General features: G+C 40.6%; 1 protein-coding gene across 6 annotated transcripts in view; it reads right to left on the bottom strand.

Annotated features, from left to right (window-relative positions):
* The window catches only part of THRAP3 (thyroid hormone receptor associated protein 3), a 68,810-nt gene that overhangs the window by 23,868 nt on the left and 20,753 nt on the right, over window positions 1-24,189 (bottom strand). For 5 of the 6 annotated variants that reach the window (XM_044390530.3, XM_044390529.3, XM_026516664.4 and 2 more), the window contains one exon: window positions 22,211-22,318. The gene's annotated coding sequence lies outside the window, so the exon portion shown is untranslated. Of the gene's footprint in view, window positions 1-8,036; window positions 8,206-22,210; window positions 22,319-24,189 lie in introns of those variants that run through there. The other variant, XM_057305398.1, reaches the window with a different exon arrangement.

The following is a 24,189-nucleotide window of genomic DNA, read 5'->3' as shown; positions in this document are numbered from 1 at the left end:
TATGTAAAGCCATTTGGTCAAATAAGCAAGTCCATTCAAAACAACTCTCAATTCTCTTTTTTGAAGACTCTTAGCCATCACTGTGATTACACACACCTTTTCCTCTTTCTACCATTTCTTCCATGTCCATGTTCCACAAATATATTGGGAGGTGAGAAAGACAAATACCACCTTGGAAATCAATTTGGCACCTTTTTACATGTTCCGAGTACCTAGCATTTGATTTCTGTTCAAACCAGAATTTCCCCCAAAAAGAAGTTTTGCTTCTTCAACAAAGCCCACCCTTCCTGGGGAGGCTGTTTCATTTAGATTATAAAAAAGTCCAGCCCCTACAGAAGAACTGTGGCATAATAGGAGGGCTCGCGACTATGAAGTGTGCTTCAGGTAAGAACATGTTCCATCAAACACAATTTGGGTAAAAACTTCTCACAATTAAGGTAAGGTAGTTATGCTCCTACACCAGCATTATAAAAGAATCCACCAGCGGAACAAGTAGCAATCAATAGTTACTATTAAGTGCCTGGCATGTTACGGATGCAGAAATATAGGACCTGATTCCTCAATTCCTATAGTTAAGGGTCTGGTAGGATCCAAACAGTCTCAACTCTCCGACATTCTTCAGACAATGTGGTATCATATACACATTATTACCTTGTTTGCCCCTGAATCAATTCGTTTGTCTTTCTTTGTTGGGATACTCAGAACTTAGAGTCATGCTACAAACATGGTCTAATACAGAATATTACTGCATCCAAAAATTTCTCTTTCTGGAAAGCCATTCCATGCACACGTTGGAGTGAGTCTCAAGTCACTAAACCCAGATGTCTTTTCTCACACACCCTTCTGCAGCTCCAAGATATCCTCCTTCTCCATCTTGTATTTATACAACTATTGCTCTAGTTCTTTTTTCCTCCTACCTTTAATTTAAAACCCAAGAGAAGAATTTCAAACAGCCTTTTGGAATCACTTCAGATCAGATTCTGTCACTTGGAGCAAGGGTTTTCAAACTGTTCCCGCGGAGCCACTTGAGAGCACTTCCCAGAGCCATTAGCTTTTTCAAAGCCCAAGCCTTCTCCACCAGAACCATTCCTCTAATTACTAAGCAGATCATCCGGCCTTGGGAGAACAGATGCATTTTACAAAAATGAAGGTCTTAAGATACATAATTATATGGCTTTTATATCATTAAAAACACATCTTATTTTTCAACTCCAAAGAAAGAAATAATACTGGCAAAGCCAAAGTGAACTTCTCTAAATCAAAAACTCTCAAAGATAAGGAAGAATTAAATTATTCCCTTTCCCTTCTCACCCCAGATGAAGTCTCTTCTCCTTGTCCCTAGTGATTATGCCAGCATTATCTTAGCAACTGTTAGGTATCTGCTGAATTCACCAGAATAAACATTTATGGGCGTATTTACCCCAGGGCTAGAACCCTGCAGGAAGCCTACTGAGAGGCTGTACGTCAGGAGATTGGGTTCCTAAAACTAAGTAGCACCAACTACAAACTGAAAAGGCCACGCTGGGGTTCCAACCTTAGCACCAAATAACCAAACCACATATTAACCACACAACTATCCTTCAGTCCAAAAATATTCGGTTCGTATTTTATTTTATTTTTGGTTCATATTTTAAAAGGTCTTCTTAGACTTCATCTTTATAGAAAAAGGATTTACTAGTCAAGCAAACAAAAAAAGGCAAACATACTACAACCTGAAAACAAAATGGTAACATCAAGCAGACCCAAAGCCTTCCTGACATGTGAGATCAATTCAAACCTAAGTCCTTTTTTTTTTTAATGATTTTTTATTATATTATGTTAGTCATACCTAAGTCCTTTAAAGCTTTCTAACCCGTGGAAGATAACAGAAATGGAGTTGGGCGGGGGACTAACGCCTATGATGAATAGTTTGATCTCCGGATATCTGCGTCTAAACTGCTTCAATGGCTCCCCTGCTGCAGCTGAACGTCTCTAGAGGGCTTTGCTGAGCAGACTACACTTTTTTTTTTCCTTTTCTCATTCCCATATCAACGTATCTCACAGAATATTCAATTTCTTCAAGAGATCTCACGTACTTTAAAGAGCGTATTCACAACATTTCACATGTTGTTGAACTCTCATTTCAATGTACACATTACAACCAACTTAAGACCAAAGTACGAGCCATTCTCTTGATAAACACCAGGCTCTTCTAGCGCCAGCAGCTTCCCTGCAGCAATGACGCATATTTTCCTAGGTTATTAGAATGTATTAACATCATGAAGCTTTCATTACTAATTCTTACTCCAAGGACTCATGACAGAAAAGCCAAGTTTTAATTCAAGAAAGCAAGAGCGTTACTAAGGAACAACACTTATTTTAATGTTTAATTTGGGTTACAGGACCCAAGTAAGCTCTAAACACCTAGACAATTTCAGGACAGGAAATATCACCCTCTAAGTGGAAACGAACAGAAAATTAATGTCAAAACAATAAATAAGAACAATCACCTATGGAAATCTCCCCCAAAACCAGTCCTCCAAAAAGAAATGCAAGAATCTTATTAGCGTTGGGGCGCCTGAGTGGTGCAGTCGTTAAGCGTCTGCCTTCAGCTCAGGGCGTGATCCCGGCGTTCTGGGATCGAGCCCCACATCAGGCTCCTCCACTATGAGCCTGCTTCTTCCTCTCCCACTCCCCCTGCTTGTGTTCCCTCTCTCGCTGGCTGTCTCTATCTCTGTCAAATAAATAAATAAAATCTTTAAAAAGAAAAAGAATCTTATTAGCGTAAAGCTATTATTAGAATTCTTTTACTTAAGTCCCTAGTTTAAAATATAAATACCGGGACATCTGGGTGGCTCAGTCAGTTGGGCATCTGTTTTCGGCTTAGGGCATGATCCCAGGGTTCTGGGATCAAGTCCCCCCCTCCCCGCACAGGGCTCCCTGCTCAGCAGGGAGCCTGCTCCTCTGCCTCCAACCTCCCCCCCTTGTGCTGTATGGCTCTCAGTCAAATAAATAAAATAAAATCTTTAATAAAATAAAATGTAAATACCCTATGATACCCTGAAATATTGAAATGCATAAAACATATGAGACATACGTTTATAAACACACAAGTTTTAGTCATGAATAAATACTGAAAGCGGGAAATTGAAGCATAAGAATTTGCATCTTCCTGAAGTTCAAAGAAAGAGAAAGCTATGATTTAATGACCCATAACAGTCATCTAAAGAAACCTAAAAGTATGGGACCACAGAGTTCAAACCTGAGAGTCAGTAAATAACCCAATGAAAGTTTCTGCCTTGGGCAACCCTCTCGGTCCCCTTCCTCTTTGGGAGCTTTGTACTAACGCCTCACTATCACTCAATAAATCTTGCTTTGCTGCCCACCACCACCACCAACAAAAAGTTTCTGCCTTGCTTCTGGCCAAGACCAGCTGGGGTGGGGATATATCTGTCTCTAGCAAGATAAAGTTTACAGGATATTTAGGCTGACAATGGTGAAAAAGATTTTAAACTGGGACTATCCTGAAGGGCTAGGATACATCATTCCCTCAACTAGGGCCATTCAGCTAGGCTGATGTGAAGGGCTTACTACTGAAGAACATCTAGCTCCTGGGGCGCCTGGCTGGCTCAAGTCAGTAGAGCGTGGTGATTCTTGATTTCCCTCAGGGTTATAAGTTCAAGCCCCATGTTGGGTGTAGAGCTTACTTGGGAGTTTAAAAAAAAAAAAAAAAAAAAAGAGCATCACAAGCTCCTCCTGCTCTATATCTAGAATACATTCATCGAACATCCTTCTAACTCAAGAGTTCAGTCTTTGAATGCACCTGCCTACCAGAAAAGACAGCCCTAGACAAAAACTGGCTTTCTTGCTAGGAACGTTATCTACTGAAAACCGATTCCCGGGGCGCCTGGGTGGCTTAGTCAGTTAAGCATCTGCCTTCTGCTCAGGCCATAATCCCAGGGTTCTGGGATGGAGTCCCATATCCGGCTCCCTGCTCAGCAGCACCCCCCCGGCCCCGGTCAAATAAATAAAATCTTAACAAAAAAAAAAAAAAAGGAAAAGGAAAATTGATTCCCTGGCACTTTGATTTATCAATAACAACTGCTAATGTTTACCAAGATACGCTAGATAAGGAGCTACGAACCACCTCATTTTGTACACCCAAACCTCACTAACTACTATGTTCTGTACCTGTTCTAGAGAACACAACACAAGGACTTAAGGAGTCAGGTAACCTGCCCCCAAAGTTCCGAAGCTAAATAGGTCCAGAATTCAAACACGAATTTTTCCAACATTGTGACTCACCATCACCTTACAGGTTAGCTACTCCATTTTCCTATTTCACCCATCAGTCTCGTGAATCTGATCAGTTAAAAAAAACAATCTCTTGAAGCATAATGATCTCTGAAAGAATTTAGTTCTTATACCAGCAAAGCTGAAATGCTAACTAAAGCAGAAAACAGCTTTCTTCCTCCACCCCTATCTCTAACTTGTAACATTCCAAAATATGGAAACATATTCTGCTTGAAACCGGTCTCAGAACTTCCAGCACAAAAAGAAAGTCTCTTGCCAAAGGCCGGAGGAACGTTTCTGCTGTAGATCATTTGAGAGAGCCTAAACAGGAAAAGTACAGCCAAGTGTAGAGAACGAAGGGCTTCATGTAACAAGAGACTACTTATAAGAAACACAAATATAACCACCTAGAACTTAAAAAATGGTTCTTGCTTGGGAAGGGGCAACACCAGCCTCTTCCTGGGAAGATTCTCTGCCATAGGGCTTCCGTCCGTCTTTAAGTATGATGATAGCTGCAGGTTTTCCATAGAGGTCTATCAGACTGAAGAAGTCTCTACTCCTAGTGTGTTGAACATTTTTATTATGAGAGTGTGTTGGGATTTTTTCCCAAATGTTTTTATTGTGTCACTGAGATCACGTCGTTTATTCTACTTATATGATTTATTACATTAATTGGTTTTCAACTGTTATTGTAGAACACCTGTTTTTAAAACAGGTCTTAAAATTATTTGCAGCTGTTTATGGATCTCTACCATAACCCTAGAAGAATGGGAAAAGTTCCTGAGGACTGATCCAACATGGGCCTGCACTGGCTGTCCCTTGCCCAGGCCCCACTACTATGTCTGCTCTGCCAAGAGGACAGCACACTTTCCCAGATCATACGGCACTACATCTGATGACCGTAAGGTAACACGAGAGTGCTAACCAAATTAGTTTAACAATTCGGGATACCAAAACCAGGAGGCTACAAAATGAACTGGCCAGAGATCACCGTACCCACAGCGATCCACTGTATCTTCAGCACTTTGCACGGTGCTTAGCCACAGAGTGGACACTTCACATCTGCTAAATGAACTGGCTCTTTCAAACTTCCTCTTCATTCTCCATGCTCCCCACCCACACTAGCACAAATAATAAAAGACCAGTTCATCAAATATTAACAATACAATCCGGGAATAGAATTCAGTCTGTACCACAGCCGTAATCACGCCTGCTAAACTGGAAGTTGTATCATTCATGTCCGTTCTACATCTTACACCAACACACACAAGGTCAAACTGACCTAACTGTTAGGGAGACAATTTCTTAGTGCCAGGTTAGAGTAAAACTCCACTGCCACCAAGTCCACTCAAGGCAGCCATGCTTTCAATAGTCACTAGGGTAAGAAGTGAACAAGACACAAAATGACCAAGATAAAGAAAAGATAGATGCAAAAATACCGAGACAGAAATTCAGCATTCATAAAAGATTGTGGACAAAGCAATGGCCTGATTTGTGCTCTGTATGCCTCTGGATAGTTCACGGTAGGAAAGCAGAGCTCAGGTGAAATATTAAACATGTTTACTATTTTATGCTTTTCTCTGGAGATTATCCCTCTCCTGAGTAAAAGAGGGAAACAGCATCAAGAGCAGCTGGGGGTATCTCTGGGGTAACATTCTGCCAAGGCTTCACACCCCACCTGTATCCCTGAAGAAACTGAAATCAGGTGGAGGAGGGGGAATGACAATGAAGCTCTGATTTCAATTCAGAACTGAAATTAGTATATTTATGGATTTATTTAATAATTCACTCTATTAAGTGGCTCTCTTAAATTATTAAGTCAATCAGTATAATATAAGTAAATTAGCATAATACTAATTTTAATTCTCAGGCCCTGAAATTTATAGAGAAGAATACTCACATGTGCATTAAACACCTTCCTAAAGGTGGGGAATGGCCTGTAGGGAGAATGGCAATTACTGCCTGAATAATTTAAAGATACAATAAAAGGCTTGGCCTTGCCTAGGTTATAAAATCAAAATTATTCTGGGGGCATCTGGCTGGCTCAGTCGATAGAGCACAAGACTCTTGATCTTGGGGTCATGAGTTCAAGCCCCACATTGGGCATAGAGCTTACTTAACTAAAAAAAAAAATCTATTCTGAAGTTTAGTACTAAAATTCTTAAAATATTGAATTCTGTGGGATTTGGCAGAACTGCTTTAAAATGTGTAATATGTAGGTACAGACGTACACATAATACATACCTATAAGCATACGCAGCCAACTGTTAACAATGGCTACCTCTGCGGAGCAGGAAGGAAGATGCAAAGAGGAAGGGGGCAGGAGAAGGGAGACACACAAAATGAGGTAGACAGGATGACAGCTTCTTACTGGACATGTAATTCTCTTAGCTGGTCATTTTACAGATGACTTCCCCCCATATTCTAAAAATAAAAATTGTTGACATTCCAGAGTTAATGGGTTGATTCTTTTATCTTTACTGTGGAATCAAACCTCTATGCACCTTCTTCTGAGATATTTTTAAAAATCCAAAATAGTAATTTCCATGATCCTAAATAAATGAACCTGCATTGTAATTACTCAAAGTCCATTTGGGGAAACCTTATTACAACGGGATTGTTTTACTCTTTTATGACTTTAAGGAGAGTTAAGAAAGGCCAGCCTTATAGCCAACTGGGCTTTTTTTTTTTTTTTAAGATTTTATTTATTTGACAGAGATAGAGACAGCCAGCGAGAGAGAGAACACAAGCAGGGGGAGTGGGAGAGGAAGAAGCAGGCTCCCAGCGGAGGAGCCTGATGTGGGGCTCGATCCCATAACGCCGGGATCACGCCCTGAGCCAAAGGCAGACGCTGAACCGCTGTGCCACCCAGGCGCCCCTGGGCTCTATTTCTTTAAAATGTTTTTATTATGGAAGTGTTGATTCATACACAAAACTGGAAAGAACAGTGTAAAGAACCCGAGTGTACCCACCATCCAGCTTCAAAAACTTTCAATTCTCTGCAGGTGGACTCTATTTATAGTCAAAATCCTAACAAGTTTGGATGGACATAGCCAGCCTCTGCAGCTATTTTCCTGTATCTTTTCCCTTAAAAAACGAACAAAAAACCCATAAAAAAAATAGATTCCTTATACTAAACAAACCGAGAAACACAAATATCAAATCATTATGTTGTACATCTGAATCCAGTATGTCAATTATACCTCAATAAAAAAAAAAAAAAAAAAAAACAACCAGGGGTGCCTGGCTGGCTCAGTCAGTAGAGCATGCCACTCTTAACCTCGGGGGTTACTTATACTAAACAAACCGAGAAACACAAATATCAAATCATTATGTTGTACATCTGAATCCAGTATGTCAATTATACCTCAATAAAAAAAAAAAAAAAAAAAAAAAACAACCAGGGGTGCCTGGCTGGCTCAGTCAGTAGAGCATGCCACTCTTAACCTCGGGGGTTGTGAGTTCAAGCCTCACGATGGGTGTAGAGATCACTTAAAAAGTAGAGATCACTTAAAAAATAAAACCGTAGGGGCGCCTGGGTGGCTCGGATGGTTGAGCGTCTGCCTTTGGCTCAGGTCATGATCGACAGGTCCTGGGATGGAGCCCCATGTCGGGCTCCCAGCTCAGCGGGGAGTCTGCTTCTCCCTCTCCCTCTCCCCCTGCTTGTTCTCTCTCTCTCTCTCTAATGAATAAATAAAATCTTAAAAATAAATAAATAAATAAAGTCTTTAAAAAAATGCAATGAAGAGACCCAAATCGCTCACCTCTACGTGCTTTTCCATGTGTGCATGCAAGTAAGTCCACAAGGAGAATCATTTATCAGCAAATAACAATCACTCTGACTTAAGTCCAAACACATTTAAAGCAAATTCCAAAGTGCAACCCTACCCTAAACTATCTCCTAATTCCAGGACATGAGTAATCCAAAATACCATTCCCATTGCGGGCTGTTTCATCAACTTGTTTTTAGAAGTGTGAATACTTCGTAACAGTTGAAAAAATCACTATGAGAGAGTAAAAAATATTAACAAACTACATGTGTGATTAGCAACCCAAAAAGCTAAAAGGCTTCTAATTCTACAGAGTCCAAAATCCACTGTAAAAACTGGCCTTTAGGGAAATATCTGACACTCATTTTTTCCCCAGTGTGTGTTTTTGTTTTTTAAGATTTACTTATTTATGGGGCACCTGGGTGGCTCAGTCGGGTAAGCATCTGCCTTCAGCTCAGGTCATGACCTCCAGGTCCTGGGTTCCAGCCCTGCATCAGGCTCCCTGCTCAGCGCAGAGCCTGCTTCTCCCTCTCCCTCTGCCTCTGCCTCTCTGCCCTGCTTGTGCTCTCTCGCTCTGTCTCAAATAAATAAATTTGAAAATCTAAAAAAAAAAAAAAAAAAAAAAAAAAGATTTACTTATTTATTTGAGCTGGGGTGGGGGGAGAGTGGAGGCAGAAGAAGAGAAAATCTCAAGCAGACTCCCTGCTGAGTGCAGAGCCAGACCTCACAACCCTGAGATCAGGACCTGAGCCAAAATCAAGAGTCTTGACGCTCAGCTGCCTGAGCCACCCAGGCACCCCTCCAATGTGCTTTTTGTTAGCCTTACTATCAACTTCCCTCAAAATAACACTTTTATTAATGAACGCCTATACTTTAGTTCACTTATGCTAACAATAGACCTGTTTATAAAACAAATTGCCAACTATCCTTCCTAACAGTTGTTGTTGGGCTAGAAAGAGAATTCAAAGGAGGAACCAGCTTGGCAACCTTCACAGAAACAGTACAGCACAGGGACCCCTCTGTGCCCTGAAACTGGAGGGGTAAGGGGCAGCCAGCAAAGCTCACACCCTCAAAGAAACAGTATCTGGCCCCTGGTTTTTGTGTCAGGGTTAACTGCAGAAACAAAAGACCCAATTCCATTGTATTGTTTTCACTAGATAAAAAAATAACTCTTTATCCATAGACACATAGATAATTTTTCTGAGTATTAAGAAGTTTCCCTGAGGGTGAGCTCTGAAGTAGTTTAAAAGTAGAGCAATTAAGGAATGGCAAGCCTGGCATAAAAGTACATGCGGATTATTTGTAATAATAAAACCTTTTTTTCTCCCTAAGTCAAGAACATTGTCTACATGGGAAATACTAGGCCAGCTTTTACGCACAGAAGTTCAATTCCAAGTCCTCCAAAGTCAGTCTCTGCCTCTCTTTTCTAGCGCAGTATCTCTCTCAAACAGGAACTCCAATTCTCTCAGAAAATCCATACCAAACTGAGTAGCAACAAAAAGAAGAAGGGGGCGGGGGTTCTGCTGTCACTTCAAACTTGAGGGAAATTCCAGGGAAAGGGGTAATCCCTTTCTAATTAATAGTACTGCTACTTACTCTGGACGCTTTGGCCTGTCCTGATCTGTCCGACAAAGCTCGTCTCCCAAAGCCACCAGATGATCTGTTACAGATTCTCTTGGTGTATCCAGCAGGGATCCCAGCCTGCCTCCGAAAGAAAGTCTTCCTGACTTCCCTCCTTTCAAGCCCAAGCGCCAGTCATCAGCTAGTAAACAACAGACTGTCGCTCTAGCCTCCTGCTTGGCTATTTGCAAACTCCTTTCTTCCCTCCTTGCCCCCAAAAATCAAGACCCTCAGGGGAGGGCAGAACTGATCTGTTTCACTGACACTGGTGAGCAATGAAAAGCTGAAAAAAAATTAGTAACTGGCACCAAGCAAGTATGCAAGCACCTTAAATGAGAGAAATTTACCAAAACCAAAATAATGCTCCTGATAACCCCAGAAACTCTTACATGTGCCAAGTGTTTTTGTTTTTACCTCTATTTTTCATTAATAAAATGAGGACCTGAACAGCTCACCAAATAGTCAAAAAACTTGAAAATTTACACAAACTTAGCAGGATATTCCTCGTCCTTACTTCAGACATGTAATAAAACTGCAATTAAACAGAATGGCTTAAACTTTTTGTTTAAAAAAAAAAAAATCCTGGGGCGCCTGGGTGGTTCAGTTGGTTAAGCGGCTGCCTTCAGCTCAAGTCATGATTTCAGGGTCCTGGGATTGAGTCCCATGTGGGGCTCCCTGCTCAGCAGCGAGTCTGTTTCTCTCTTTCCCTCTACCCTTCCCCTTCCCCCCCCACCTCACTCATGCGCTCGCTCTCGCTCTCTCTCAAATGAAATCATTTTTTAAAAGATTTTATTTATTTATTTTAGAGAGAGAGTGGACCAGCGGGGAGAGGGGCAGAGAGAAGCAGACCACCCACTGGGTAGGGAGCCCAATGCTGGACTTAATCCTAGGACTCTGGGATCATGACCTGAGCTGAAGGCTGACGCTTAACTGACTGAGCCACCCAGGTGCCCCTCAAATAAATAAAATCTTAAAAAAAAAAAAAAAAAAAAAATCATCCTCCACCCCCAGCCAATTAATGCAGAAATTTACTGTAGAAGAAATCATTTAAGATTCACATCACATTCTACTTCTTAATAAAGACCAACCAATCTGCCCCAAAATACATATTAGCTGACCAGGGACTTCACCACTTACCTTCTTACTGTACTTAAAAACTTAGCACTTGGGGCACCAGAGCGGCTCAGTCGGCTGATCACGTGACTTGATTTCAGCTCAGGTCGTGATCGTGAGATGGAGCCCCTCTCCCTCTGCCTCTACACAACTCCCCCTCACTCTCGTGCTCTCTTAAAACAACAAACCTTATCAACTTGCACCGGGGACAAGCTACCTGTACCACATTCAGGCAGCACCAACCTCACCTGGTAAAGATGAGGCCCCAGAACAAGTCAGGGCTCTACTACAGACCCCTGTCAGGATGTGCGACACTGCTTCTAGCTTCTTTCCATCACAGAGCCAGCAAGAAGTCTCATTTCCTTCTTGCTCTTCAGTGACTGAATTCATTTCTTGTCCCAATGACATGGCAAACCCCAACCCTTCCATCTTTCACTTTTTAAAGGAATGGGACCATATTACAATTCTTCTTTTTTTTTAATAAAGAAAATTTTTTTAACTAGGCACCACACCCAACATGGAGCTTGAATTCACCACCCTGAGATCAAGAGTCACAGACTCCACCCAACTTAGCCAGCCAGGCACCTGAGGGCCATATTACTTCTGAATACTTGGAAAGGTAGGAAAAATTCAGTGATACGTATTCTCCCTATGGCACAGAAGATGGCACGCAGAAAGGCACTAATTATTTCAAGACTGATTTCCACACAGCAGTCAGAGTTCCCTAAAGCCTGCTTACTTCCCTGCTTTGACATTAGAGAAAATATTAAGATCCCAACGATAAATCTTTGCTGGGAAACACCTTTATTCACTCTTTTAATCAAACTATTTCACCCTCGATCAGAAACTAAAACATGGAAGTCTTGGGGCGCCTGGGTGGCTCAGCTGGTTAAGCCTCTGCCTTCCTCAGGTCATGATCCCAGTGTCCTGGGATCGAGTCACATGTCAGGCTCTCTGCTCAGTGGAGCCTGCTTCTCCCTCTCCCTGCCACTCCCCCTGCTTGCACTCTGTCAAATAAATAAATAAAATATTAAAAAAATAAAATAAAAAACATATGAAGTCTTAACTGGTGGAGTACTATATAACATTCACAGAAGAAACATAATTTCAAAATCAGTCAGTGCCTGGAAAGTCTAAAAAATGCACAAAAATAATGAACTAGGTAAAAATACACATAAATAATGAACTAGGTCCCAAGTCACCAGCTTGAAAGAAGCTAAGTAAAATAAAAGGCATGCAAAAAATTTTACACACCAATTTCTTTTATTGTAAGTATGCCTTTTAGAGGTATTCTGAAGGAATAACAAGTGGTAAAGAACTTTATTTGCCTGAACCCTGTGTAGTAAGTACAGTCTATCGTTTATCTAATAATGTCATAACGAAAGGCAGTGACTTGGAATAAGAGAGGAGTCTGGGGAACTTCAAGAAAGTAATAATCTCTGTAGATTTGTTTATTCTTTTGTTAAATGTGGATAATACGGGACATACAACTTCTAGGGTTTCAGGATAGGCAGTAAATCGGGCTTTACAAACAGGACACTGCATTAGAAATGCTTAATGGAAAGGTAAATATCCAATCATTTCTCATTTTAAAAAAGTTTTGCTCTCTCATTAAAGCAAGTTTCACAATCTCTGTATACAGGCACACACTGGAGATATTGGCAGATTCGGTTCCAGAACACTGCAATAATGCCAGTCAAATGAATTTTTTGGTTTAAAACTTGTATTTACACTATACTGTAGTCTATTAAGTGTGCAACAGTATTATATCTAAAAAAAATTTATCTTAATGAAAAAATACTTTATTGCTAAAAAATGCTAACCATCATCTAAGCTTTCAGCAAGTTGTAATCCCTCATCATAAATCACCATAACATAATAAAAAAGTTTTACATACTGCAAGAATCACCAAAATGTGACAGAGAGACATGAAGTGAGCAAAAACTGCTGCAAATACACACCAACAGACTTGCTTGAGATGTAGGGTTGCCACAAGCATTCAATTTGTCAAAACCAAAACAAAACCAAAACATAGCATCTACAAAGCACAATAAAGCGAAGTGCATGAATAGTAGGTAGGCCTACAGTTACTTTAGTAAGACTGACAGGAGTATATTCTCCAAAAACACCATGGTCCAGCAAGAATCAGGAGCATGCTTCTGTTCAGTCTATGAGAATTTATTGAACACTAACTCCCATGTGATACATTATGTTAGATGCCGCAAACAAGACAGACAAGTTCCTTGTCCTACTGCAATTACACACAGAAAAGTATCTTTCATTATCTCTTCAGGTTCATAATGTGACTTTGGGAGTTTTCTCTTGCATGCACCAGAGTAAAGTCAGAAAGGAGGTCACCACTTGTGGGATCTTTTCCTAGTCTCTCTCTGAAGTTTTCTCATGTGTTGAAACAGAGATAATGCTTTAGTTAACAATAACGTATCAGTATTGGTTCATTAATTCTGCCAAATGTACCATACCGATATAAGGTGTTAATAACAGGGGAAACTGGGCATGCGGAATATAGGAACTATTATGGGTTGAACTGTTCCCCCCTAGCCCCCAGAATTTATATGTTGAAGTCCTAACCCCAAGTACCTCAGAATGTGACCTCATTTGGAGACAGGCTCTCTACCGAGATACAGGACTGGTTATCCTTATAAAAAGAGGACATCTGGACACAGGGATATGTGGAAGAAAGACAATATGAAGAGACACAGGAAGAAGAGAGCAATCTATATGCCAAGGAACCAATCCTGCCAACACCTTGATTTTTTATCTCTGAGCCTCCAGATGTGTGAGACAAGAAACTGCTCTGTTGAAGCCACCCAGTTTGTACTGTCTCTCAGCAGCCCTAGCAAGCTAATCCAGGGGTTTGGTACCATCCTTGCAGTGGTGTGTAAACCTGTTCTCAAACAAAAAAGTCTATTAAACAAACAAACAAAAGGCAAGGGGTTTGGTGTCCATCTCTCACAGTTACGAAGACCAAAGCAGACAGATGGCTGGGAAATCCTGCTCAGGGGCAAAGGGAGCCGTAATAATCCGTGACAAATGGTAAACAACCAAGCTAGACTGGAACCCAGGTTTCATTCAGTCTTCTCCACAATCAGGTTACTTCAAGACGGGCATAAAGGTGGTTGTAAGGGAGGGAATATGCTGAAGTAAATTATCAATCTAAAACGCCCCGTCTCCAGGAGCCCGGCTGGCTCAGTCAGTGGAGTGTGAGACTCTTCATCTCAGGGTGGTGAGTTTCAGCCCCACGGTGGGTGCAGAGATTATTTAAAAAAAAAAAAAAAAAAAAGTCTTTAAAAATAAATAAAATGCCATCTCAAATGGACAACACCTCTGAGAGTCACTTACTTTTTTTTTTTGAGGATTTTATTTGTCAGAAAGAGAAAGAGCACAAGCAGGAGAAGCAGCAGAGGGAGAGGGAGAAGCAGGCTCCCCGCTGAGCAAGAAGCCCAACATGGGGCTCGATCCCAGGACCCCGGGATCATGACCTGAGCCAAAGGCAGAGGTTAAACCGACTGAGCCACCCAGGCGTCCCTGAGGGTCACTTTGTAATACTGGACCAGGTTCTGCAGTGAGTAGTGGCTTCGGCACCAAAGAAGAACTAGGTTCTTGGCTCCCGCGCTCATCAGCTGGGTAAGCTACTTTCCCAGTCTTCCAGAAGGGACCTACCACTCATAAAACCACCCTGGGAATTAAGTGAGTGCACATAACCTGCCCGGCATATAACACGTTTAGCTACAGCCTCAGAGTGGTGAGAGGGAGATACCGAGGAACCTCTCTAAGAGCAAACAGAATTTCACCAGTGAATTCTATTTTCTTGCCATCAGTAGTAAGTAATCGCAGAATACAGTGTTTTATACCTTTACTAGCTAAATCAGCATGTGTTACACTGACAGGTATACAGAAGCAAGAAATGGTCATATTCTAAGGTCATGACCTTTGGAGAACAAATCCCTTTGCTGCTAGGTGTTAGCAGGGAACATCAACAGCAAGTTGAGGGGCCATTCATTTGGAACTTGTTCATCACAATATCCCCAGTGTAAGCAACTTGTAGCATCTTCTCTTGAGAAATTACTCAGTGGGGGTCTACTAAACTCAGAATCATCTATGCAATTAATCTCTCATCATCAGAGAAACAGAATGAACAGCACAGCATAGTCAGCAGCTTAAATAATCTTCAATTCACCCCAGAGGCTGTTCTCCTCTATCCCTAGGGTGGGTAACAGCAATTTTAGTTCCAGTTTTAAATGAGTATGTGTTACCGCTGGGGAGTGTCTTTCTATTTTTTAGAGGAACTCTCGGCTCTTCTAACTTAATAAAGACACTATAGCCTATGTTAACTAACGACCTATGGCCTCCTTCCAGCTCTCGTTACGGTAAACCTAAAAACTAAACAGCCAACTGTGACACGTAACTATTTTTTAAAATGAAATTATTATTGCTAATATACCTTGGGCTGAACCAGTGGTGTATACTGCAATCACCTTTACAGCTTTAAAAGAAGTCCATTTATCAAAGACTCTTATTGAGGAAACCTGGAAAGGGATTCAGAACCAGTGGCATATGGACACTGTCTGCAGATTCCAAGGAGTAGGACGACTACGGTCTCCCTTCACCAAGTTATCATCCCACCCCTGATGCACAAGACAGCCACTGTTTACACAGAGTTCTACTTGATAACTCTATTAGGAGAAATAAGTTGTTTGACATCTTTTATAGACACTGACCAAATCATCTTCTCCAAACAAGTCTGTCACACAGAAGTTTAGAGGGAAAAAAGTGTGTAAGTTTATTTTACTGTATGTTATTCTTTCACTGCTTTAAATTATATTTGGAAGACAGGAATGTATCATTCAGTAACTAAATCATATTAATTTTTCTATTCCTTCAGATGTATGAGCCCTCAGACTGCACTGTCCACTACACATGTGGCTACCAAGCAGCTGAAAGGTTAACTGGTCTGGACCCGGATGAGCCATAGGTAGAAAACACAGTATTTCAAAGACTCAGTACAAAAATCAAAACGTAAACTACTTTTTATATTGATCACATGTTGAAATGAGAATGTGCTGGATATATTACATAAATTATATCATTAAAATTACTTTCATTTGCTTTCTTTTGTAATGTGGCTGCTAGAAATAATCCAAAATTACAAATGGTTCAGATTGGACTTCTCTACAACGATTACGTTGTTTTGAATGCTCAAGTTTTAAATCTGATCCAATATTATTATTTGGTCACTTTTATTTATTAATTTTTTAAAAGTAATCTTTACACCCAACATGGGACTCCAACTCACAACCCAAAGATCAAGAGCGGCATGCTCCACTGACTGAGCCAGCCAGGCGCCCCTATTTAGTCCCTTTTAAGTTCATCTTTTATTTTTACAGCTTATAGTTTCTATCCACTAAGATTTTCCTGTTGATATAACCACCTGATGGCTTTCCATTTATATCTGCACTTCACCAGATATACCGAGGGGGAAAAAAGAGAAATGTCTTAAATAAACACACAACTCTACATAAAAAAACCAAAAATGATTTCAAGATCTGCTATCATTTTGGATTTTATCCTGAGTCTACAAAAAAAACCAAGAAGAATCCAACCCCTTGCTTCCATTTAAAATGAATTCAGGTACTATTCAAAGCTATCTACATTTAAAGACAACACAACTACCCAACTCCAGTTAGATCCAAATACCCAACCAGAACTTACTTCAGATATATGTGAGCAATGCAGCTCCTCTCTCTGCGCTTTCCTTCAGGAACAGCATATAAACTGCCTATACAAACAGATCTACTGGGACGCCTGGGTGGCTCCATCAGTTAGGCGTCTGCCTTCGGGTTGGGTCATGATCCCAGGATCCTGGGGTTGAGTCCTGCATCAGGCTCCTTGTTCAGTGGGGAGCCTGCTTCTCCCTCTGCCTGCCACTCCCCCTGCTTGTGCACTTGCCTCTCTCTCTGATAAATAAATAAAACATTTTTAAAAATTTTAAGTAAAATAAAATAAAAAGAAATAGATTTATCTCCTAGAACATCTTACATATATTCCTTAATAAAGGAACAAAAGTGAATTCATCAGGTTTATATAGGAAAGATCTGGCTTGCCACAGCTTCAAAATACAAAGTGATGTGGCCCTAGCCTACTTGTCCAACACCATCTCAAACCACTCTCTCCAAGCCACAATGGCCTTCTTTCTGTTCCTCAAACAAGGCAGGCATTTATAGTCTCAGCACCTTTCCACTTGCCATTGTCTCCAAATACACTCTTCTGCAGTCTGGAGCATGGCTGGCTCCTTTCTCATCCTGACCATCTCAGCTCTTTAAAAAGGCCTTCCTGTAGCGTATTACCTAATAATGAAACCTCTCTGCTCCATCACCCCCCAGTTATCTGGTAGTCCTACTTCGTTCCTATCACTTAGGAAAATCTGAAATTATCTTATCTGCCTCCCCAAACTAGAAAAGTAAGCTCCCGGAGAACACGAATCCTTCCAGTCTTGCTCACTGCTGGTATCCCCAGCACACAGAGCAGGCACAGTAACGACTCAAGTGTCTACTGACTGAATGAATCAAAAAAATAAAAAACAGGGGCGCCTGGGTGGCTCAGTCGTTAAGCGTCTGCCTTTGGCTCAGGGTGTGATCCCAGCGTTCTGGGATCGAGCCCCACATCAGGCTCCTCCGCTATGAGCCTGCTTCTTCCTCTCCCACTCCCCCTGCTTGTGTTCCCTCTCTCGCTGGCTGTCTCTCTCTGTCAAATTAATAAATAAAATCTTAAAAAAAAAAAAAAATCAAAAACAGCCTTAAAAGACAAAGATAATAACCTTAAGAGGTTAAAATCCAGTATGCTTATTTTTAAAATTATGCAACTGGTTTCCTATGTACATATCCTTCTAGTCTTTTATTTTCTAATTACCAATACTTAAGTCTCTTGAAGAACTGACATATTTCTCTATGGATAAAAATATGAAGTATGGATATAATTATATTTTGCTTCCTGAGGGTGGAGAGGAAAGAAAGGCTTGCATCACTAAGTAAAAGATGAAATAAGGCTACAATAAAAACACTGAGTATTAATACAAGATTAGAGAAATAAATGGAACAAAATATAAAGTTTAGAAATATACCCTCCCCCCAGATGCCTGGGTGACTCAGTCAGTTAAGCATCTGCCTTCGGCTCAGGTCATGATCCCAGGGTCCTGGGATCGAGCCCCACACTGGGTTCCCTGCTGAACGGACAGCCTGCTTTTCTCTCACCCTCTGCTGTTTCCCCTGCTTGTGTGCTCTCTCTCTCCCTCTACGTTTATCAAATAAATTAATTTTTAAAAACTATTTATTTAAGGGTCACCTGGGTGGCTCAGTCAGTTAAGCGGCTGCCTTCAGCTCAGGTCATGATCTCGGAGTCCTGAGATCGAGCCCCACATCGGGCTCCCTGTTCAGCAGGAAGCCTGCCTCTCCCTCTGCCCCTCCTGCTCCCCACTCGTGTGCTGTCTCTCTCTCAAATAAATAAATAAAATCTTAAAAAAAAAAAAAAAGATTTATTTATTTGAGAGAGAGAGAATGTGCGTGTGGTGGGGGAGCAGAGGGAGAGAATCTTCAAGCAGACTCCCCGCTGAGCCTGGAGCCTGATGACCCATGAGATCATGACCTGAGCTGAAACCAAGAGTCAGACACTTAACCAACTGAGCCACCCAGGCGCCCCCAAAGGTGGCTTTCCAAATCACCAGATAAAAGGATAAATCAGTAGTCAGGACAACCAATTAACAACTTGGCACAAAAAGTTAGATTCCTTCTTCCTACCGTAAACAAAAATAAAACTCAGAGATAAAAGATACTGTATCCATCATAAAAGAACAGGAATGTAATAATAATAAAGTAATACCAGGCACTTCTCCAAATGCTTCACGTACATTAATTCACTTAAATTACAACACCGCTATGAGGTACACACTATTTATTATTACTCTCATTTTACACATGAGGAAACTATCCACGATCTTACTTTACTATTTCACCTCTCTGCTTCAGAGAACAAAAGGAAGCTCCTGCAAATTAAAAATATAAGAATATATATCCAGGGGCGCCTGGGCGGCTCAGTTGTTAAGCAGCTGCCTTCGGCTCAGGGCGTGATCCCGGCGTTGTGGGATCGAGCCCCGCATCAGGCTCCTCCTCTGGGAGCCTGCTTCTTCCTCTCCCACTCCCCCTGCTTGTGTTCCCTCTCTCGCTGGCTGTCTCTCTCTCTGTCAAATAAATAAATAAAATCTTAAAAAAAAAAAAAAAAAAAAATATATATATATATATACACACACACACACATTATATATATATATCTCTCCAGCAATTCCACTTCTGGGTATTTATCTAAAAGAAATGAAATCGGATCTCAAAGAGATATTAGTATTCCCATGTTCATTGCACCACTATTCACAATAGCCAAGACGTGGAAAGAACCTAAATGTTCATCAACAGAAGAATGGATAAAGAAAATGTGGTGTATACATACAATGGACTACTATTCAGCCTTAGAAAAAAAAAAAAAAGGAATTGTGCAACATGCAACAACACTAATGAACCTAGAAGGCGTGATGCTAAGTGAAATAAGCCCGTCACAAAAAGGCAAATACTGCATGATTCCACTTATATGAGGCACCTCAAATAGACAATCTCACAGATTCAGAGTGGAATGGTGGTTGTCATGGGACTGGAGGTAGGGGGAAATGGGCAGTTACTAATCAAGTGCGTCAAGTTTCAGTTAAATAAGACGAATAAAGTTTTAAAGATCTGCTGTCCAACGCTGTATCTATAGTCAACCGTAATATACACTTAAACATTTGTTAAGAGGACAGATCTCATCTTAAATGTTCTTACCACAATAACGTAAATAAATAAATCCTATCTTCCATGATGTCAGTAAACTGAAAAGCCTTCATGAGAGGTGGGAAGGAAGGGGTTTGTAATTTACTGCGATTGGAATCCCTGACTCACATGAGAAAATTTAAGAACTACTGCCAGCGTGTCCTGGCAGCCACAGAAGGTGCAAGTTTTCTGCATACGTATGAAGAGCATAACTATATTCTTGTCGGGACTGCGGCTGTTTATAGATTGTATGCAGAAGAAGAATGGAGTAAATAAAAATATTGATGAATGTGGGGTGCCTGGCTGGCTCAGTCAGTAGAGCATGTGACTCTTGATCTTGGGAGTCATGAGTTCGAGCCCCACGCTGGGTGAGATTACTTAAAAGAAAGAGTTGACGGGGTGCCTGGGTGGCTCAGTTGGGTTAATCATCTGCTTTTGGCTCAGGTTATGATCTCAGGGTCCTGGGATCGAGTCCCACATCGGGCTCTCTGCTCAGCAGCTAGTCTGCTTCTCCCTCTCTGCTCTCCCTCTCTCTCTCAAATAAATAAATAAAATCTTAAAAAAAAAAAAGAAAAAGCTAATGAATATGAAAAAAAAAAATATATATATATATATGAACATAAGTGGGGGAAAAAAACAGCAAACACTAGAAAATGCAATTAAGGAAATCTCCCACAAAGTAAACAGAGATTGAACAGCAGAAAAAAGATGAATTTACAGGATCCGTTCAAAAGATCCAACATCCAATTAACAATTCCACAAAAAGAGTAGAAAAAATAAAGGGGAGAAAAATCAAGGACATAATTCTAGTACATTTCCCAGAACTGAGGGACATTAAGTTTCAGTCCATTAAGTGACCAACACATTAGATGAAAACAACCACACGAAGAACATCATTATAAAATTTCAGAATGCTGGGAAAGAGAAGTTCTAAAGTTTCAGAGGTCAAAGGTAACGGACATCTCATAAACAGTGAAAGCCAAAGGGCAATAGAGCACATCTGGTCAAAGGTAACGGACATCTCATAAACAGTGAAAGCCAAAGGGCAATAGAGCACATCTGGTCAAAGGTAACGGACATCTCATAAACAGTGAAAGCCAAAGGGCAATAGAGCACATCTTCAAAACTCTAAAGGAAAATTATGTCCAAACTAGACTTCTATACCCAGCCAAACTAACAATCAATATGAAAGCAGAATAAAGGCATTTTTAGACATACATGTCTAAAAAATTTACCTCTTGTGTACCCTTTTCTCAGGAAGCCAATGGAGAAAGGTGCTCTTTCAAAATAAGAGATTCAATCAAGAAGGAAAGGATATGGGAAAAAGATAACGGGATCCAGAACAATAGACATAAGAAAAGCCATGAGGATGATGATGTTGAGATAGCAAGCATGACAGCTGGGCAGCTGCCTAAAGAACATCCAAAATGGAGCAGATCAGACGGTATCTCCAGGAAGATAAAACTTGTAATATAGCTAAAATGTTAAAAATAGTGAGGAAGAATTACACTTCCAGGTAGAGTTTAAAGATAAGTTACTTATAAGAAACAGAAATTAAACAAAACAGACCAAAAAAAAAAAAAAAGAATTAACAGAGAAAATAAAAGCTATGCAAAACAGGAAAATTAACCATAGCATGTAAAATGATTTGGCTGTAAGTTCTACAAAGCCATAAACCTCCAATACTGAATACTGCTCCAACCAAAATTACATTATAACCAGAGTGACAATAAATGTGAATGTGTGAAGTGGTCAGGGAACTCTACCAGAAACCACCACCATTCAAGGTGGGAAATTAACAGATAATACCAAAAACCAGAAAATCAGTAAGTAGCAAAATAAGCTTATTGCGTAGAAGCAACAGCAAAAGAAACAGCAGAGTTGGAAATGATTGCTTCTAGGGACTAGGAAGGATTTTTATACATGTATTAATAAGTAAAACAAAAAAATACAATAAATATATAAAATGCTTTTTAAAGTTAAGAAAATATACTGTGAGGGAATATCAAACATATACATAAATGTATTCATGTCTAACACATAGTTATCAGACAGGGAAAAATGCTGAAGAGCCTAAATGTCTACCAAAAAGGAACTAGTTAGATAATTTTAAATTACGTGGCACACCCATGATGAAATGCCATGAGTCATTTAAAAATGCAACAGGGAATGTTAACAAGAACCAGGTGAGACAAGAAAGTCTAGCCCCGATACTGACTAAACACACACATATCCAAGTAACACATGCTTGAAAAGAGACTATTCACCAAAATATTAACAATTATATATATGCCAAGTTTATGATCTTATCAATACTTCCTAATGAATAAACATGTGTTAGTTAGTTAACATAAAAAAGGTAACTGCTGATTCTACAACTTAGAATCAGAGAAGAGAGCAGACCTACTTTATCATCTTGTTTCAGTTTATTATAAAGGTGAAAACTAAACACTACTTAATAAGAACCCAGAATTCCACTAAGGAATCTTCTAGGTGACTCTTTAACGTAAGGCTGGTTTTATAAGCCAATGAAGTTATTATTAGTTCCTTTTAGCACCACGCATTTACCTTATTTGAACAATGATTCAACTTGCACCGGATCCCAGACAGACACTACTGCAAAAGAACACCGGCAGTGTCACTGGCTTCTCCAATTTACAAAGTCAGGATACAATTCTGGAACGAGAGGAAACAAGCAGCAATAAGACAACTACCCAAACCTTGCACATTATATCGTGAAATAGAGATGCCTGAAATCCCTAAGCAAAAACTCTACTTTAACCCTCAACTTTACTCCAAGTGGACACAGGCTTCTCTCTCAAAGCATGCTGGCCTGAGGGTCTTCTCTCCCACACATATTTTCATCCATCCAACCCCCTACATACAGTAAGGCTGCAGAATTGAAAGCTAAAACCCTCCTCTTACAACCTGATACTCTCACTGGCAATATTTCAGGTGCTATGGTTTGCATTATGCAAGACTAATTCACAAACTCCATAATTTAACCTGGACAATTACTTCAGAAGAATTAGATACCTGAAACAAAAATGTAACTAAGGTATGCCGAACTGATTTTAACAGACACATTTCAAGTTAAAACAACTTCCCGTCCTCATCCCTCAAAGCACAAAATAATCCTTCTGATCCAGTTTTAAACATTACTAACATGGCCAATACATCAAAGCTATGTAGTATTATCCAAAACAAATAGGAAAACAAAGTTCCAAGATCAGCAACTATGTAATGTCCTTACTGCTAGCTTATTAAAACTTTATCATTCATTCATACTGCTACAGAGTAGGAAGGCACCCAAGATTCAAATAATCTGAAGATGCAGTCTGAATCTCTTCTTTTTTCACTTAATCAGCATTCACTCAATTAAAGACACCCACCTTAGCTTTCTCTGAAATCTGTAGTTTGCACATAGCTGACCTCTGCCTACATAGCCAGGAAAAGAAAGGAACGTATTTTCTTAAGCTATGGTCTCTTGGTACATGTCAACCCTCAGCCTAGAATGCCTCCTCCCCTCCCACCAACCAAACTCCTTCTCACTCCTACAAGGGTCTCCTTCGCCAGCAAGGGGTCCCTGGTGCACACAGGCTGAGTTCGGTACTGCTTCTTGGTGTTACCCTAGACATGTCTCTCCTTACACTCATCTCATTATACCCATTAATGTCGATTCCCCTCAAAGGACTGCAAACTCTATCTCCCTAACACTGATATGTGTTTGCTGAGTAAACTGGAAACCCAAGCAATAAAATCTTGACTTATACCAAAGGTCATCAGGTAATTAACATCAGGAAGAGGCCATAAGGGGCGCCTGGGTGGCTCAGTCGGTTAAGCAACCGACTCTTTGTTTCGGCCCCCAGTCAGACTCTGCACTCGGCAAGGGAGTTTGATTGTCCCTCTCCCTCTGCTCCTCCTCCAGTGTGTGTTCTCGCTCTCTCACTCTTTCTCTCCCTCGAATAAATACAATCTTTAAAAAAAATATTTAACCTTAGCTACTTCCCGTCAGAAAAAAAAAAACCAAACAAACTAGGGATTGAGGAGATTATGACAGCTGGGCAAACAAACCTGTAGTGTTTTACACCACAGAAAACCGTGCGCTGTCTGTTCTAAGCCCCTTCCTTCCACGGCATCAGCAGGCACTGAGACTGAATCCAAGGCTGGCGACAGTACTCCAAGTGGCTTTGGAGAGAAAGATACTTCCCATATGGGTCATGAATACAGGGCCCTCTACATTAAGGGATCAGCAAGTGATGCACACAGGCCAAATCTAGCCCAACCTATTTTTTCCTTTTTCCCACCCATGAGCTAAGAATTGTTTCTACATTTTTAAATGGTTGAAAAAAATCGAGAGTATTTCAGGATGGGTGAGAATTCTATGAAAATTCCAACGTCAACATCTATGAACAGTTTTACTGGAACACAGACGGGTCCGTGGTTCACAGAGAGCGGCTCTCACACACCAGCAGAGTGGAGCGGCTGCAAACGAGACCGCGCGTGCGCTCTCACCGCTCCGAGCGGCCGCGGACCGCAGCCAAGCA

Source organism: Ursus arctos, unplaced genomic scaffold (assembly GCF_023065955.2).
Source record: "Ursus arctos isolate Adak ecotype North America unplaced genomic scaffold, UrsArc2.0 scaffold_32, whole genome shotgun sequence".
Taxonomy (NCBI): Eukaryota; Metazoa; Chordata; class Mammalia; order Carnivora; family Ursidae; genus Ursus; species Ursus arctos.
Note: the sequence above shows the minus strand (reverse complement) of the source record. Positions and strands in the feature narration are given on the sequence as shown.